A 17,241-nucleotide genomic window follows, 5' to 3' on the forward strand; every position below is an offset into this window, starting at 1 on the left:
TGAGATGGAGTAAGTGCCGGGTGGGCGGGGGGCACAGTGGGAGCGTTTGATGGCACAGTGGCAGCATTTGATGGGCACAGTGAGTTTGCAATTGATGTTTTTTTTTTTCAGTTTGTTTGTGCCCCCCCAAAAAAAATTGAGCACCAGCCGCCACTGGTATGGGCTGTTATTAAAGGAGAGCTAGTTGGACCTTTTTCGGGTTGAAGATGGACTCAAAATCAACTCCCCAACCTACTGCCAGTTTTTATAAGACCCTGTCTTCAATCAGTGGTACAGGAAAAAGTCTGCATCTTTCAAGAAGACCATAATATTTATGCAGGACAATGCTCCATTGCATGCATTGAAGTACTCCACTGCATGGCTAGCCAGTAAAGGCCTTAAAGATGAAAGAATAATGACATTGGCCCCATCTTCATCTAACCAAAACCCTATTGAGATCTTGTGGGCCCTTAAACAGGGGATTTACGCTAAAGGAAAACTGTACACCCTGTGTCTTGGAGGCTGTGGTTGCTGCTGCACAAAAAGTTGATCATCAACAGATCAAGAAACTAGTTACCAAAAAGTGTCCGATGTGGAGCATGTCTAGGACTTCCGTTTCCGGGGACGGTAGCGTGAGCATGGAGGAGTGAGAGCACGCTAATTCAGCATAGGTCCGTGGTGCACCTCGATAGGAGAGCGGAGGATTTGAAACCCCGACCAGCACTGGAGACGACAGACAGGGAGAGCGGCTTCCGTAGCGTCAGCTGAGAGCGGCTGCAGTAGCTTCACCTGAACAGCTGATGCCGCGGCGGGGAAGGAGAGCTGGAAGCTCGGGAAGCATACAGACGCCGAGTCACACGTACATAACGAGGTATATGACGGTGAGGAGGGAGAGCACAGAGCGGGCAGACGCTGGTGGATACAGCACTCTAAGAAGGAAATCCCTCATAGAAAGCTCCTACCAAGCCGCTGCTGTGACACCCGGAGTAGCTGCAGAGGTGAGAGCTGAAGGAGAAAGGCTGGACGCCGGAGCGGTGAGGTCCTTAACATCTATAGCCCCAACTACAGCTCCAGGGATTACAGCGCAGAGCCGGGAGACGCTGAGAGAGACAGTCGCAACAGGAAGCTCTACAGTACCCCCTGAGGTGGAGACAGAGACGGAGGAACAGCTCAGAGGAACCCCATACTCCTCTGCAGAGGTACAGATAGTATCAATAAGTAAAGCATTGACTGCACAAGATACACGAGACCCGGCAGGGGACTATATTGTAATGCCTATGGAAACACGCCCTGTAATAAAAACACTTGAAGCCAGGAGTGGGGGTATGGACAATAAAGTGGATAAATTAAAGCAGGATGATGGCCTGGTGGGGGGGAACATGCAGCCGGATCCCCAGAGGGCAGGGGGGATGACGGAGGTATGTGAGCAAGGGTTACCCCCTGATATGAAACAACTAAGTAGGCTTATCCAGGCCCTCCCATCAAAAGAGGACATACAAAAAATGCTGATGGATATAACTGGCATGTTGAAGGAGGAGATGGAGGAGGTGCGGGTAAGAGTATCCGCCGGTGAACAAAAAATATCGGTCTTAGAGAGCCAGCAAGCCACAGGGGACTGTAGACTGGAAGCACTGGAAAGAAAAGTCCAAATACAGCAACAGCAGCTGATCAGATTGCAATTAAAGACAGAAGAAGCTGACAATAGAAGCAGGAGAAACAATGTTCGCATAAGAGGCATACCGGAAAGCTGCGAGGGGCTGGCATTAAGGGAGGCTGTCCCAGCAATCTTTAATAAAATCTTAAAAAAAAGCCCAGGTGCACCAATAGAGCTGGATAGAGTACATAGGATTCCCGCAGCAAGGAATCTGGATCAGAGTGACCCTCGAGATGTACTGTGTCGGATACATTTTTTTGGAATAAAGGAGGATATTATGAGGGAGACCTGGAAAGCTGGAGAGGTAGAATGGGAGGGGTCGAATATTCAGTTGTTCCCAGATTTATGTTGGCAAACAAAGGCAAGACGCCGCTTGTTACGGCCGTTGCTTGAGCACATACGCTCCCAAGAGGCCACATACAGATGGGGGTACCCGCTGGCTATTAATATTAAAAGGGGTGGCAGAAATTTTAATCTAAGAGAACCATCACAGCTTCCAGCACTTTTTGAATTTCTTGGTACAATGCCCATAGAGGTACCAAACTGGTTGGACTTGACGCCAGCCGAGAGTGGCTTCGAAAGGATATAAGATGAGACGAGAATAACAGTGTGCATTCCCCCCTCCTCAAGTCGCGGACCCTGGACCTCTCTCTCTGTTTTCTCCTTTCTCCAAGGGAAGGGTCCTTTTTCTTTTTTTTTTAGGACTCTTTTCCTTGTATAAAAGTTTTTTCTTCTTTTTCTGAGAGAGATATCTCATATTTTGAGTAGAGAAGGGTAAAACCTGAAAGCTGGAAGTCGCTGGTTTTGGGTTAGGAAACCCTTTTTCTTTTTTTTTCTTTTATCTCTTCTCACCCTTTAACCCGGAAAGGGCATAATTTTGTGATTTTTGCATAGACATTGAATAAGAAGTTCTATTGATGGCGCAATAATGATATGTAATAATGATATGCATGCGTTTTGGGTTTAAGAGTTGCGGATATGATTGGTCTTCTTGTCCACTGTAGGGGGGGAAGGGAAGGAAAGGGGGAGGGATGGGTGGGATGGTGGTAATTTTCTTTTTTGGGGGGGTTCATGTGTGGTTTTTCTTTATGCAGGGGGGCGAGGATAAGGGGGGGGTGGATGGGTGGGCTAGGGCGGGGGGGATTAGGGGAGTTCACTATTTCACTATGACACTAATTCAATTATAAGGGGGGCTAACACTATATGATTAAGGTAGAAGGGATTCAGGGGTGCATGAGAGTAACCCCTCACAAGGGTATTAATTGGAGGGATATAGGGAATGTCCAGTATTATTTAGAGACACTAAAGACACTAAAGACAAGGGGTATATAAGGCCTTCACAGGGCCAATTCACAATGCACTGAAGTAACAGGGGGGGGGGGGATAGGGAATGTTAAACCTGGAGGGAGGGAGAGGATGGGGGACTGGGATAGGAGGGTAGGGGGGGGGGGATCGATGGGCAAGGAGGGGGTAATAAGCAATCACCAAAGCGAATGAAAGGAGAGGACGAGATTAATGGGAGTTAAAGAGTGGAGGGAGGAGAGAGAGGGGGAAGAATGGGGGGGGAGGGGAACGTTATGTATAAAAAATTTATGTATAATATTGTATAATACTGTGATCATGGAGAAGCGGAGGTTGCTGTGGGTGGACGAGCGGGGGGGGGGGCGGGGCAGGTGGTCAATTGTGGGGGGGGGGTATGCTCCCTCCAGCACCCAGTTCCTCCCCATTCCCTGTTTGGGCCCTACTCCTTTCCCACCGGATAGATTGGAGGGGGGGGGGTTTACAAGAGATAATTAGATGAGGTGCACCCGGTCCTATGCGAAGGCGTGACTCGCCTCGGTGCTCATATACTGATCCCCATTTTTAGCGCCTCTCCTCCGTGTGGAGGGAAGTCAGAGACGCTAGGGGGTTTTCTTTTTTTTTTTTTTTTTTTTTTTTGGATAGTTGTTCGTCCGAGATCCTAGGGGATTAATCGGTGCGGGCCTTTTTGTCCCGGTGTTTTTTTTTTTTTTTTCTTCCCTCTATCTCTCCTCCTTTGCTCTATCTCTCTTCGCGCGCACGGCGCCCCCCTCCTCTCCCCGCCCCCTACCCCCCTTGGGGGTCGGGCGTTCTCGCAACCGAGGGGAGCCTTCTCTCCCTCGATCTCCAGCTTAGGGGGAACACGGTAAAATTTAAAGGGAGAAGAGAGGGAAAAAAAAAAAAAAAAAAAAAGGGGGGAAAAAATGTCAATCACAGCAATGTCCTATAATGTCAAAGGACTGAATAGTCCGGAGAAACGATCTAAACTAAGGGCAGAATTATGGAGAGCGAAGGCACAAATAGTATTTCTCCAAGAGACTCACTTAAAAAAAAACAAAACACCAAAACTAGAAAATTATAGATTCCCAAAGGTGTATCATAGTTCCTCAACTCTAACAAAAACAAAGGGAGTATCAATATTGCTCTCTAAAAATATCTCATGGAAAGAATTAAGCGTAATACAGGAAGAGGAAGGAAGGCTCCTTATTGTGAAAGGATACATTGACGACCGGAAGGTGACCCTGGTAAATGTATACTTGCCCAATGAGGGTCAAGTTGGGGCATTAGAGAGATATATAAACAGGATACAACAGAATATGGAGGGGATTTTAATAATGGCAGGAGACCTAAATATTGCTTTGGATCCAATTCTAGATACATCGAGGGGATCCTCACACCTGGCATACAGTAAACTAAGCAAAGCTAATAGACTCTTGCAAGAGATACAGGTAGTGGATTGTTGGAGAACCAATCATCCCTATGAGAAAGATTACACCTTCTTTTCAGCTAAATATGGAAGCTATTCTAGAATAGACTATATAATTATATCACAAAACTCCCTACAAAGTATAGAAGAGGCTTCCATTGGGTCATTTTCAATATCAGATCACGCACCGACAAAATGTACATTAAAATGGGGGAGTACTGAAGCACGGGAATGGCAATGGAAAATTAATGAGTCCCTTATAAAAGACCCAGAATATGAAGGAAAGATAATCCAGGAGATGAAGATGTTTTTCTCCAACAATGTTGCAGGAGAGGTGTCCCCAATGTGTATTTGGGAAACACATAAGTGTTTTGTTAGAGGAATCCTGATATCTTTGGGGTCCCATAGGAAACGTAAGACAGAAGCACAGATGGAAACCTTGCTAGGAGAAATTCGAAGATTGGAAAAAATGCATAAAAAATCATTAGCTATACAGGTAGAGAAGAAGTTGAGGAAGGCACGAGAGGAACTGAACTTATTGCTAACGGATAAAGCAAAAGCATCGCTGAGAAGGTGTAGACAAGCTTTCTACGAATTTGGCAACAAACCAAGTAAAATGTTAGCAAGAGCTTTAGGAGAGGTAAGAGCGCAAAACCATATAGAGGGTATAAAATCAACAGGAGATAAGATAATAAAATCCCCACAGGAAATGGCGGAAGTATTTAGGAATTATTATGTGGATCTGTACCAGTTGAAGGGGGAGCAGGAGTCAGAAAAAACGGGGGAGAGGGAGAGAAAAATAAAAGAGTATATAGAGAAGTCGGAAATGCCAAAGCTATCAGAAGAAATAGGAAGAAGTTTAGAAAACCCAATAACAGCGGAAGAAGTTAAAAATACGCTAAAGCAGTTAAAACCAGGTAAAGCCCCAGGACCAGACGGTTTCAACCTCCTGTACTATAAGACATATGTAGAAGAACTGATGCCGAGATTCTTAGATGCATTTAATTCGATACGGGAGGGACAGGAGATGCCAGAGGAAACTTTAATGGCACACATAGCGGTCATAAAGAAAGAGGGTAAAGACCCAGCGCAATGTGCCAACTATCGCCCAATTTCATTGCTGAATGTCGATCTAAAAATCTTTGCAAAGATTCTTGCTAATAGAATAATACCATACATTCCTGGGCTGGTACACCAAGATCAGGTGGGCTTCACGCCAGGAAGAGAAGGCAGGGAAAACACCCAAAGAGTAATAAATGCTATCCACCTCTCGCAGACATATAAAATGCCCTTAGTACTAGTATCTACCGATGCTGAAAAAGCATTCGATAGGGTAGATTGGAAATTTTTAAAAGCAATTATACAACATATAGGTCTGCGAGAGGGGATGCGAAGATGGATCACGAGCCTTTATTCCAGACCTAAAGCGAAAATTAAGATAAACAGCATGATGTCCAAACCCTTCGAAATACGAAACGGAACGCGGCAGGGATGCCCCTTGTCACCATTGATTTTTATTTTGACGTTAGAACCTTTTTTGAGGACAATAAGATTATGTACAGATATTAGAGGTATAAAAGCGAAGGGGGGAGAACAGAAACTAGCGGCATTTGCTGATGACTTAATGTTTTTTGTCTCGGAACCAGCACTATCTCTACCCCCACTGTTGGCTGAGATAGATAAGTATGGCAAACTTTCAAATTTCAGGGTGAACTACAACAAATCGGAAGCGATGGGGGTAGAGATAAGCATTATACAACAACAACAATTGACTAACTTTTTCCCATTTAGATGGACAAACTCGCATATAGGTTACCTGGGGACTAATATTCCAAAGAAATTAAGCAGAATACATGAGTTAAACCTAGCACCTTTGGTAAGACAATTGAAAAAGGACCTACAGAAATGGGATAAGGAGGTGTTTACCTGGTTTGGTAGGATAAACATTATTAAGATGAATGCAATGCCGAGAGTGCTATATTTATTACAGACACTACCAACAAAAATATCTCAGGGAGTCCTCAAAGAAATCAGAGGGAAGTTTGTAGGATTCATATGGGCAGGGAAACCAGCTAGAGTAAGAAGAGATATCCTTACATTATCTAAGGAAAAGGGGGGAGTAGGATTTCCAGACCCGCTAGCCTACTACGAGGCAGTACATTTATCGAGAGTGCTAGACTGGTGTGTAAGGCCAAAAAATAAACCTTGGATTCTATTAGAACAAGAAGTGACAGAGATTCCACTGGAGGGACTAATATGGCTCTCGAAATCGGTGATACCTCAGACAGTGAAAAGACATCCGATGATAGGGACGACAATTAACATTGTGAAAAAAATATTTAAAAACGTAACAGATGAAAACGGAGCGAACCCGATGACTCCAATCCTAGGGAACCCAGCATTTGCACCGGGTATGAAGGACTTAGGGTTCGCGAATTTAAAAAATAGCGGACAAACCAGACTGATACATTTCCAGAGAGAGAATCGGATAATGACAAAGGAAGAAATAGAAAGAGATCTATCAGAGTACATTGATCCCTACAGGAGGAGACAGTTAGGGGGATTTCTTCGATCTATACGGGGACATATTAGGATGAGAGAAATACCAACAGAGTTTGAGAAAATGTGTCTTAGGGGAGAATCGGTGAGGCATTCACTTTCCATATTCTACTCCTTGATAAATGAAATGAAAGCACCGCGGGAGATAGGCTTTATTCAGAAGTGGGAAACAGACTTAGGAGTTAGATTTACGGAAATTCAGAAAAAAAAAATCTTCCAATTTAACCATAAAGCCTCAATAGCGTCCAAATTTCAAGAAGGAGGATATAAGATACTGAGCCGATGGTATAGGACACCGGAGGTATTAAACCAGATTTACCCTCAGGTGTCAAATACCTGCTGGCGATGTCAAAAAGAAGAGGGAACACTCTTACATATTTTTTGGAACTGTGAGGGGGTTAAAGATTTCTGGAAAATGGTATCTGAAGTGATAGAAGAAATAACGGAGATAGCACTAGGAGAGGAACCGGCTACTTATCTGCTATTAGACATACCTATGTCAATAGAGAAATACAAAAAATCCCTTGTGAGACATTTAGTGGTTACAGCTAGATCGTGTATCCCGATACTTTGGAAGAGCACATGCTATCCAAGTAAGGCACAATGGCTAGCTAAAATCAAGGAAATGCAATGCATGGAGAACCTTACGGCATCTCTAGGGGAGAGGGAGGAGATAGTGAGGGAGACATGGGAACCCTATGTGAGATGGGAGCGGGGAGAGGACTAGGGAGGGACGACGGGGTGTGGGAGGAGGGGGAAAGGAGAGAGAGAGAGAGGATTTTTTTTTTCTCTTTTTTTTTTTTTTTTGGTGTGTTTTTTTCTTTTTTTTCTCTAAGCCCGGAAGAAGAGCTTGGGGGCAAGGGGGGGAGGGGGGATGTGAGGTTTTGAACCAGGGGAGAACACGAGTAAGGGGACGATACGATAGGATGAAGCGGGTTAGAAAGGAATAACAGTTCTTGGAAATGCAAGAAACACAGCAATAGAAAACTGTTTATATTGTGTGTAATGATACTAAACTGAGTTCAAGACAATGTAAAGGTGAAAAATGTAAAATAAAGAATATATAAAAAAAAAAAAAAAGAAACTAGTTACCTAACATGTCACGCTTTAAAATCGCGCACACTCATGGAATGGCGCCAAACTTCGGTACTTCAAAATCTCCATAGGCGACGCTTTAAATTTCTTTACAGGTAAAGCCCCATAAACACTATCAGTTTTCCTGCAGGTTTTTTTCTTCAGGTTTACCAAAACCATCTAATATGAGGTCAAACCTCAAGAGTTTCAATTTGTATGCAATCAGGCAGGCCCTTGCACTACATGGTTTTGGTAAACCTGAAGAGAAAAACCTTCAGGAAAACTGATAGTGTGTATGGGGCTATACTATTTTCGAGTTAGAGGAGGTCTAGTGCTAGAATTGTTGCACACGCTCTAACGCACACGACGATACCTCACATGTGGGGTTTAAATGGCGTTTACATATGTGGGCAGGACTTGCATGCGTGTTCGCTTCTGCGTGCAAGCTACCGGGGATAGGGGCTTTTTTTATTTAAATTTTTTTTAATTTTTTTTTATTTTTTACTTTTACACTTTTTATTTATTTATTTATTTTTTTATCACTTTTATTCCTATTACAAGGAATGTAAACCTCCCTTGTAATAGGAATCAGTGTGACAGGTCCTCTTTATGGAGAGGTATGGGTTCAATAAGACCCCACATCTCTCCTCCCGGCTTACAAGCATTAAATCGGTGAAAAAACATTCACCGATCTCACCGACAGCCGCGATTTCGGCTTTGTTTACTTCCGGGTACCGGGCGTGACGTCATAACGTCGCGCCCGGGCCTCCGACGGTCATAGAGATGACTAGTGACCATCTGGTCACCAGTCACCTCTATGCTTCCCCAGCCAGCGCCGGCCGATTCGCTCTCCGGGCCCCCGATGGCACAGGAGAGCCCGGAGAAGCACCGGATGGCCTATAAGAACGATCAAGCGGCGGAACTGCCGCTTTGATCATTCTTATTGTGCACAGAATCGCTGGCTGAAGACGGTGATATCTGAATGATGCCTGTAGCTGCAGGCATCATTCAGATATCACCGCACAAAGTCGAGGACGTATATTCTCGTACTGCGGTGGGCAAGTGGTTAAAGTCTCAAAATAAAAAAAATAAAGTCAAATATTAACAAAAAAAAAGTTTTAAAGCGGGATTCCACCCGCGATTTTCTTTTTTAAAAGTCAGAAGCTACAAACACTGTAGCTACTGACTTTTAATAAGGACACTTACCTGTCCTATGTGCTCACGATGTCAGCCCTCTCGAGGCCGACCCCTCAATCGTGGAGGGTCCCGGCGCCGCCATCCTCGGTAAGGAAAACAGGCAGTGAAGCCTTGCGGCTTCACTGCCCGTTTCCTACTGCTCATGCGCAAGGTTTGTGCCGCTTTGTGAATGGGTGGCTGCCTTCTGGGATAAAAGGATTTTTGTGTATTTTATTTTTTATAGGGTGGAACACCACTTTAAAGTGCCCTTGTCCTTGTGTGCTCGCACGCCAAAGCGAATGCACACGTAGGTCCCGCCCACATATGAAAACTGTGTTCAAACCACACATGTGAGGTGTCGCCCTGAACGTGAGTGAGAGCAATAATTCTAGCCCTAGACCTCCTCTGTAACTCAAAACGCGTAACCAGTAAAAAAAAAATTGAGTCGCCTATGGGGATTTTTAAGTACCGACGTTTGGCGCCATTCCACGAGCATGTGCAATTTTGAAGCGTGACATGTTTGGTTATCTATTTACTCTGTGTAACTTCTTTCACATTATACAAAAAAATTGGGCTAACTTTACTGTGTTTTTTTTTTAAAGCGTGAAACGCGTTTGAAAATTGCTGCACAAATACCATGCGAGATAAAAAATTGCAATGACTGCCATTGTATTCTCTAGGGTCTCTGCTTAACCACTTGTTTACTGGGCACATAAACCCCCTTCGTGCCCAAAATTGACGTCTTTTTTTTCCCCACAAATAGAGCTTTATTTTGGTGGTATTTGATCACCTCTGCGGTCTTTATTTTTAGCGCTATAAACAAAAAAAGAGCGACAATTTAAAAAATATATATATATTTTTTACTTGTTGCTATAATATCCCAATTTAAAAAAAAAAAAATGTCTCAGTTAAGGCCGATACGTATTTTTCGACGTATTTTTGTAAAAAAAAATCGCAATAAGCGACTGGTTTGCGCAAAAGTTATAGCGCCTACAAAATGGGGAACAGAATTATGTTTTTTTTTTTTATTATTATTTTTTTTTACTAGTAATGGCGGCGACCTGCGATTTTTAATTGGGACTGCGATATTGCGGCGGACATATCGGACACTTTTGACACAAATTTGGGACCATTCACATTTATACAGCGATCAGTGCTATAAAAATGCACTAATTACTGTATAAATGTGACTGGCAGGGAAGGGGTTAACACTAGGTGGTGAGGAAGGGGTTAAATGTGTATCCTGGGTGTGTTCTAACTGTGTGGGGGGTGACTGGGGGAGGTGACCGATGCTGTGTCCCTATGTACAAGGGACACAGATCGGTCTCCTCTCCTCTGACAGCACGTGGAGCTCTGTGTTTACACACAGAGCTCCACGTCCCTGCTGTGTTCCCGACAATCGCGTGTACCCGGCGGACATCGCGGCCGCCAGGTACACGCATCGGCTCTTCAGCGATGCGTCGGGACAGTGTTTACCCACTGCGCGCCCCCGGGTAATGCACTTTAAATTACGTCCAAAGACGTCCACTTGGCACTTGAGAGCCGCGCTGTGGATGTCTTTTGTCTATAGCGCGGGTCTCAAGTGGTTAAAAAAAAAAAAAAAACATATATAGTGTTTGGTGGTTCTATGTAATTTTCTAGCAAAAAAATATTTTTACATGTAGGAGCGAAGTGTCAGAATTGGTCTGGGCTTCAAGTGGTTAATAAATGGAATCCTCCACTTGTTAGAACGATTTGACCATTTGTTTGATCGAGTAGTTAAAAATGTTTCAGTTAAACTGGGCCTGCATCCAATCAACTGCGGACACTGTGCAGGCATTCGGCAGCCGCTGCTAAATACAGTAGCCGACTGCTGGAATTCCTCCATCCACAATGTTTAATAGGGAAGGAGAAATGGTCATTCCACCCCATTGGTTGAACAAGCAAAATCTACACGTGTATGGCTAGCTTTAGTCTATTTGAAACACTCAGGAGAGCTACATGTTCTTTACAAAACATAAATGAGCTAAACATACTGTAGAGGAAGAGAAACCTTATAGGACGGTTCCTTCCTTTTTTTTTTTTTTTTTTTTAATGCAGAAGTGTCTTTCTGACTAGTCTATTTTTGTTAAATTGTTTCTCTTCACAGTGGACTTTATAATTATACTGTGTTAGACCTTGTTAGCCCTCAAAACCTCCTGTGTCCAAAGAACATTTATTGGGATACAATGTTGAGTAATGTGATTGGGTGTGCTTTGTGTTCTGTCATAGCATATAATGCGTCGGGAAGAGATGTCGCTCTGTTCTGTATCTGTGAAAAATGTCCCTGCTCGTTTCTCTTCTGCTTCTTCCCTTCCATTATGTGCACATCATTAGCCAAGTTCCTGTAAATGCAGAAGGTTTTCAAATATTAATCTTTCTATCCATTTGTTCAGGGTGCTTATCCTCCTGTGTGCAGTGTAGCACTAAGCTGTCCCTGGAATTTACTGTAATATTTATCAGTACATATGGTTTCTGAAGCTTTTCTTATGGTCTGTGATGTCATGACCGGGGGGATTAGGAAGAGGCCTAGCTGATACTAGGATAAGGACAAGGTGAGGTGTGCTGGGAGGGGGCAACATCTAGTATTTGGTTTACAGGATCAACGTGGAAGGAATTAGTGGTAAGAGAGCAAAATGGCTAACAACCGCTTCTGCTTGTGTTACCGGCAGACAGCTCCAACTATGCCGCATCATGTGGACAATCACAGGAGCTCCATGAAAATCGAAGGCCCTATTAGCATCTTTACAGTTTAACCAAAACAGAAGAAGTATTCAGTGAGGCTGTTCAGATCTTCCCAGCACTGCCATTTGAACAATGAGGCATATCCGTTTTTTTTTTTTACTCTATTACATAACCTAAGGCCTCGTACACACGATAGGTTAACCAGAGGACAACGCTCTAATGGACAGTTTTCATCGGTCCAAACCGATCATGTGTGGGCTCCATAGGTTATTTAACCATAGGTTAAAAAAAGCCTACTTGCTTTAAATTTAACCTATGGATTCCTAACCGATGGGGGGGAAAAAACGATCGTTATAGGCACAACCATCGGTTAAAAATCCACGCATGCTCAGAATCAAATCGACGCATGCTTGGAAGCATTGAACTTCGTTTTTTTTCAGCACGTTGTGTTTTACGTCACCGCGTTCTGACACGATCGTTTTTTTAACCAATGGTGTGTAGGCACGACGGACCATCAGTCAGCTTCATTGGTTAGCCTAGGACAACGGTCCTTCAGACCGTTCTCATCGGATGGACTGATCGTGTGTACGAGGCTTAAGGAGTATCCCTTTCAGGGCTAAGCAATAAATGTACTGAGAATATACGTAGTGTTGCAGGGCTGGTAGAACCAGGGTGCGCAGCAGGAATCCTTTCAAAAGGGTGCAAAGATAGGGCTCACTGCCTCACGAAGAGGTACGTTTTTTCCCTGGCCGTTTTTTTTTTTTTTTTTGTGGCGACCGTAGTTAAGACTGGAACTATTTTGACAGGGGTGGGTGAAAAGTTCTCAGCCCTATGCAACCTCTAAAGCCCTGTACACACGATCGGTTTGTCTGATGAAAACATTGGTGAAAAAAAATAGAACATGTTTTAAAATTTTCCTATGGATAAAAAAAACATAGGAAAAAACGATCGTCTGTGTGGAAGTCCATCAGTCAAAAATCCACGCATGCTCGGAATCAAGTCGACGCATGCTCGGAAGCATTGAACTTAATTTTTCTCAGCACGTCGTAGTGTTTTACGTCACCGCGTTGGACACGGTCGGATTTTTGACCGATGGTGTGTAGGCAAGACTGATGAAAGTCAGCTTCATCGGATATCCGACGAAAAAATCCATCGATTAGATTCCATCAGATATCCGATCGTGTGTACAGGGCTTAACTTGGAAACATGCACAGGCCTTCCACTTTTACTACTGGTGGGCTGGTAATCCGTTTAAAACGCAAGGTAGGCTACTAATATTAAAGCTTACATCAGTAAAACAAGCTGGGAGGGGGAACTATGGGTGGAGGAGGCCGGTGAAAGATTTTTAGTGGGGCACAATGGTGATCAAAACAGACTTTCTAATGTGTCCGAATAATTTTTTCTAGTCAAGCCGTGGCTGACAAGGGTGATGCGTTTTTATTACCTGATCTGATAAGTGACAAGTGTTCTTTCATGTCTGAGGATACCTTTTTTTACTTTCTAGTGTTGCTATAAACCATAATGTTGTCATGATCAGATAGTATGGCTAGAAAAGTAATGTAACAAATCTATAGAGATTTGTAAGGTTAAAATACAAAAAATAACAACAAAAGAAACAAACATGTCTGTTCTGCAACGAAATTGCACAGAGCGGCCCCTTAACTCCTTATCTGGAGTCCCCTGGGCTGTGTGCGCCCCCATAGAAAGCTGAGTGCTATGGAGACACGTGCAGGCCCACTCCTGAGCTAGGATGTGGGCATCCATAGACATACACAGCGTAGTTCAGCCATGTCTCGCCACTCCCTCTTCACAGGATTTGATTGACACCAGCAGGAGGCAGTGCTGCCTGCATGTCCTATCATGAGGAAGAGAGGAGAGTGGGGTTGCAGACAAGAACCCCGCTTGATCAAGAGAGGACTTTGGTAAATGTATAGGGGCAGGAGACTGACAGTGGAAGTTTTTTTTTATTTTTTTTATACCTTAATGCAAAGAATATTAAAGCGGTAGTAAAGCGGCTGCTGTTTTTTTTTTCCATACCTGTAAAGCAAAAGCCATAATGAGCTAGTATGCACCGCATACTAGCTCATTATGAAATACTTATCTTGGAACGAGGTTAGGGGAACTTACCTGGTCCACGCCGAGGGAGATGTCATCTTGCCTCGGCGTGTCTTCCGGGTATCGCCGCTCTAGCGCTGTGATTGGCTGGAGCGGCGATGACGCCACTCCCGCGCATGTGCGCGGGAGACTTCTGTCCGGCGGCTGCCAGGCCTTTAGCCGAAGATGCCCGCTGCAGGTTTAGGAGATATTCCCCTCGCAATGCCCCGCTGGCATTCTTTATACTTGCAGGTAAGCCTTATTATAGGCTTACCTGTAAGTGAAAGTGGTAGTACAGAGTTTACTACCACTTTTTAAGGTTAAAAAAAAAAAAAAGTAAAGAAAACCTTTTGACTTTAGAACCACTTTAAAGTGTTGGCTCCCCCCCAGACCCCTCCATAAATGCCTGCCTTAGTTGATTCTCGATGCAGCGCTATCTCATTTGCTTCAGCTCATCTCTCCTCTTCCTGGTCTCACCAGAGGCTCTGACTGTTCTCTGCTGTCAGTCAAAACCAGAGAGCGAGAGGGTGGGGTCAAGCCTTGCTGTGTGTGTGTGTGTGTGTGTGTGTGTGTGTGTGTGTGTGTGTGTGTGTGTGTGTGTGTGTGTGTGTCAATAGATACACAAAAGAATAGAAAAACATGTAGTTGCACTGTGATAATGTATATGAACAAATTACTGCAACAAGTGGTAATAAACAACAAGTGGTAATAAAACATCTAAATGTAACTATAACAATTGTGTTTAAAATAAAGTCCAAGAAAACACAATTGGTGCAAAATCTTCTAAGGGTTCAAAAATTGAAGAAACCCACCACCAAAAGTGAAGGCATCAATAGAAATGCAGGCTTACCAGATGGCAAGCAAGGATAGCTTGCGGCTGTAACATAACATAAGCTGCGACATTTGCCAATGAAGGCAATCAATGAATCCTCAAGACACAGATGTTCCCAGGCAGATTGAATACCGAGAAAATAATAGGGACTCGCAATAGTCAAATACCCTAAAAGTAATATCAAAATTTAATGAGATAAAAAACACTTACAAGAAAACGATCGTAAGTTCAGCATGTAAAATAAAGCCGGCCGGCTAAGCAAACGCCTGTCCGCTTGGACTGTCACGCCCCAGACAACGTCATTTGTGTGACGAAACGCGCGTCGGGAAAAGGAGACTTGCTGACGTTACCGCATGACAGTCCGAGCGGACGGGCGTTCGCTGAGCCGTCCGGCTTTATTTTACATGCTGAACTTACGATCGTTTTCTTGTGTTTTTTTTTTTCTCATTAAATTTTGATACTCCTTTTACGGTATTTCCATATTGTGAGTCCCTATTATTTTCTCGGTATTCCATCTACCTGGGAACATCTGTCTTGAGGATTCATTGATTGCCTTCATTGGCGAATGCCGCAGCTTATGTTAAAGTCCCGGGCTGGGGTTTACAGCTGCAAGCTATCCTTGCTTGCCATCTGGTAAGCCTGCATTCCTATTGTCTTCAGTTTTGGTGGTGGTTTTCTTCAGTTTTTGAACCCCTAGATTTTGCTACACTAATTGTGTTTTCTTGGACTTCATTTTAAACACAATTGTTATAGTTACATTTAGATGTTTTATTACCACTTGTTGTTTGTTACAGCTTGTTGCAGTAATTTGTTCATATATTTTATCACAGCGCAACAACATTTTTTCTATTGTATATTTTGTGTGTATATCACTTTTTAGTTGCTGCTTTTTGTAATTGTTCACATAGCGCGGTATTTTTCCTGTTTTGCAATGCATACACAAAGCCTGACTCGGCAGCGTGCCGCCATAGCAAGTGGCTTTTTGTGGGAAGTTTGGGGCTGCTCTGTGCAAAACTTTTGCGTAGAACATGTTTAAAAAAATTTAATAAATGGCCTTTAGAATCACTTTAATGTTTTACTTACTATGGTAGTTGTATTCATGTAATCAAAAAAATATATATAATTGCAGATAGATGCCTTGCACTAAACTCCTGAAATACAAAAACCATTGTATTGCTCGTACCTACCAAGAACATATACAAATGTAATGTGTCCTCCATAATATAGCATTTCTGTACAAGAAAATACCAGCGACAAATGCATGTTATATGGCCTTTTAAAAACGTACTGACGTTCATTTTCCTCAACAGGTAGAGAAGATTTTCCTGACATTTGCATGGTAAAATGTCTGTTGGCAGGAATCTTCTGAAGAAGCCAAACTTGGCAAGAGTTTAAATGGTTCAAGGACAACAATCCATGCAGATATTGGTATGTAAGCTTTACCGAAGCATTAGTTGTTTAATATAAAGCCTGTATTATACTTGGATTTGTCTTTTTTCACAGAAAGTGATAAATATAAAACAAGATGGCCGCATTTAAAAACGAAAAAAAAAAAAAAAAAATCCATATGCCGCGTACACACGATAATTTTTCGGGTTCTAAAAAATGACGTTTTTTTTTTATGTCATTAAAAACTATTGTGTGAGGGCTTCAGAGCATTTTTCGGGTTCTAAAAAATGGGCAACAAAAAAATCGAGAAGCAAGTTATGAGACGAGAGCGCTCGTTCTGGTAAAACTACCGTTCGTAATGGAGTAAGCACAGTCATCACACTGTAACAGACAGAAAAGCGCGAATAGTCTTTTACTAACACAAAATCAGCTAAAGCAGCCCCAAGGGTGGCGCCATCCGCATGGAACTTCCCCTTTATAGTGCCATCGTACCTGTTGTACGTCACCGCGCTTTGCTAGAGCATTTTTTTTTCACGATCGTGTGTAGGCAAGGCCGTTTTTTAATGATCAAGTTGAAAAAAACTTAGTTTTTTCTAGAGCCTGAAAAACTTTATTTTTTAGAACCCGAAAAATTATCGTGTGTACGCGGCATAACATATTTACTTGCATACTCTCTTCTCCCCATCTTTTACTACTAAAGAAGGGGCAAGTTTCCATACATGTATTATGTCGTGAAACATGTAGAGGATTACGTCTGGACCGACATCTCCTCTTTTGTTCTTCATACACCAATGGGGTTTTCACATCCGCCTTTTGTGAATTTCTGTCTTTATATGTAATAACCTCCTGTACTGAATGAATGTTGTTGGTTTTTTATTATTGTAGTGTTTTGTTAATACATTTTGTACTTTTTATATTTACCTTGTCTTCATCCCTTATTTAAATGTATGATGAATATGTATTGGGGATAAGTAAGGAAAGTAAATGAATAAATAACAAAGTATGTTTATAAAGAATAATACACATTCAAATCGTATGCAATGAGAGTCCCACTAT

At 42.9% G+C, this 17,241-nt stretch overlaps 1 protein-coding gene across 1 annotated transcript in view; it reads left to right on the forward strand.

Annotated features, from left to right (window-relative positions):
• Positions 1-17,241, forward strand: part of CUEDC1 (CUE domain containing 1) — a 149,194-nt gene that overhangs the window by 33,386 nt on the left and 98,567 nt on the right. The window contains exon 2 of the mRNA XM_040337855.1: positions 16,107-16,224. The gene's annotated coding sequence lies outside the window, so the exon portion shown is untranslated. The remainder of the gene's footprint in view (positions 1-16,106; positions 16,225-17,241) is intronic.

Source organism: Rana temporaria, chromosome 2 (assembly GCF_905171775.1).
Source record: "Rana temporaria chromosome 2, aRanTem1.1, whole genome shotgun sequence".
Classification (NCBI taxonomy): Eukaryota; Metazoa; Chordata; class Amphibia; order Anura; family Ranidae; genus Rana; species Rana temporaria.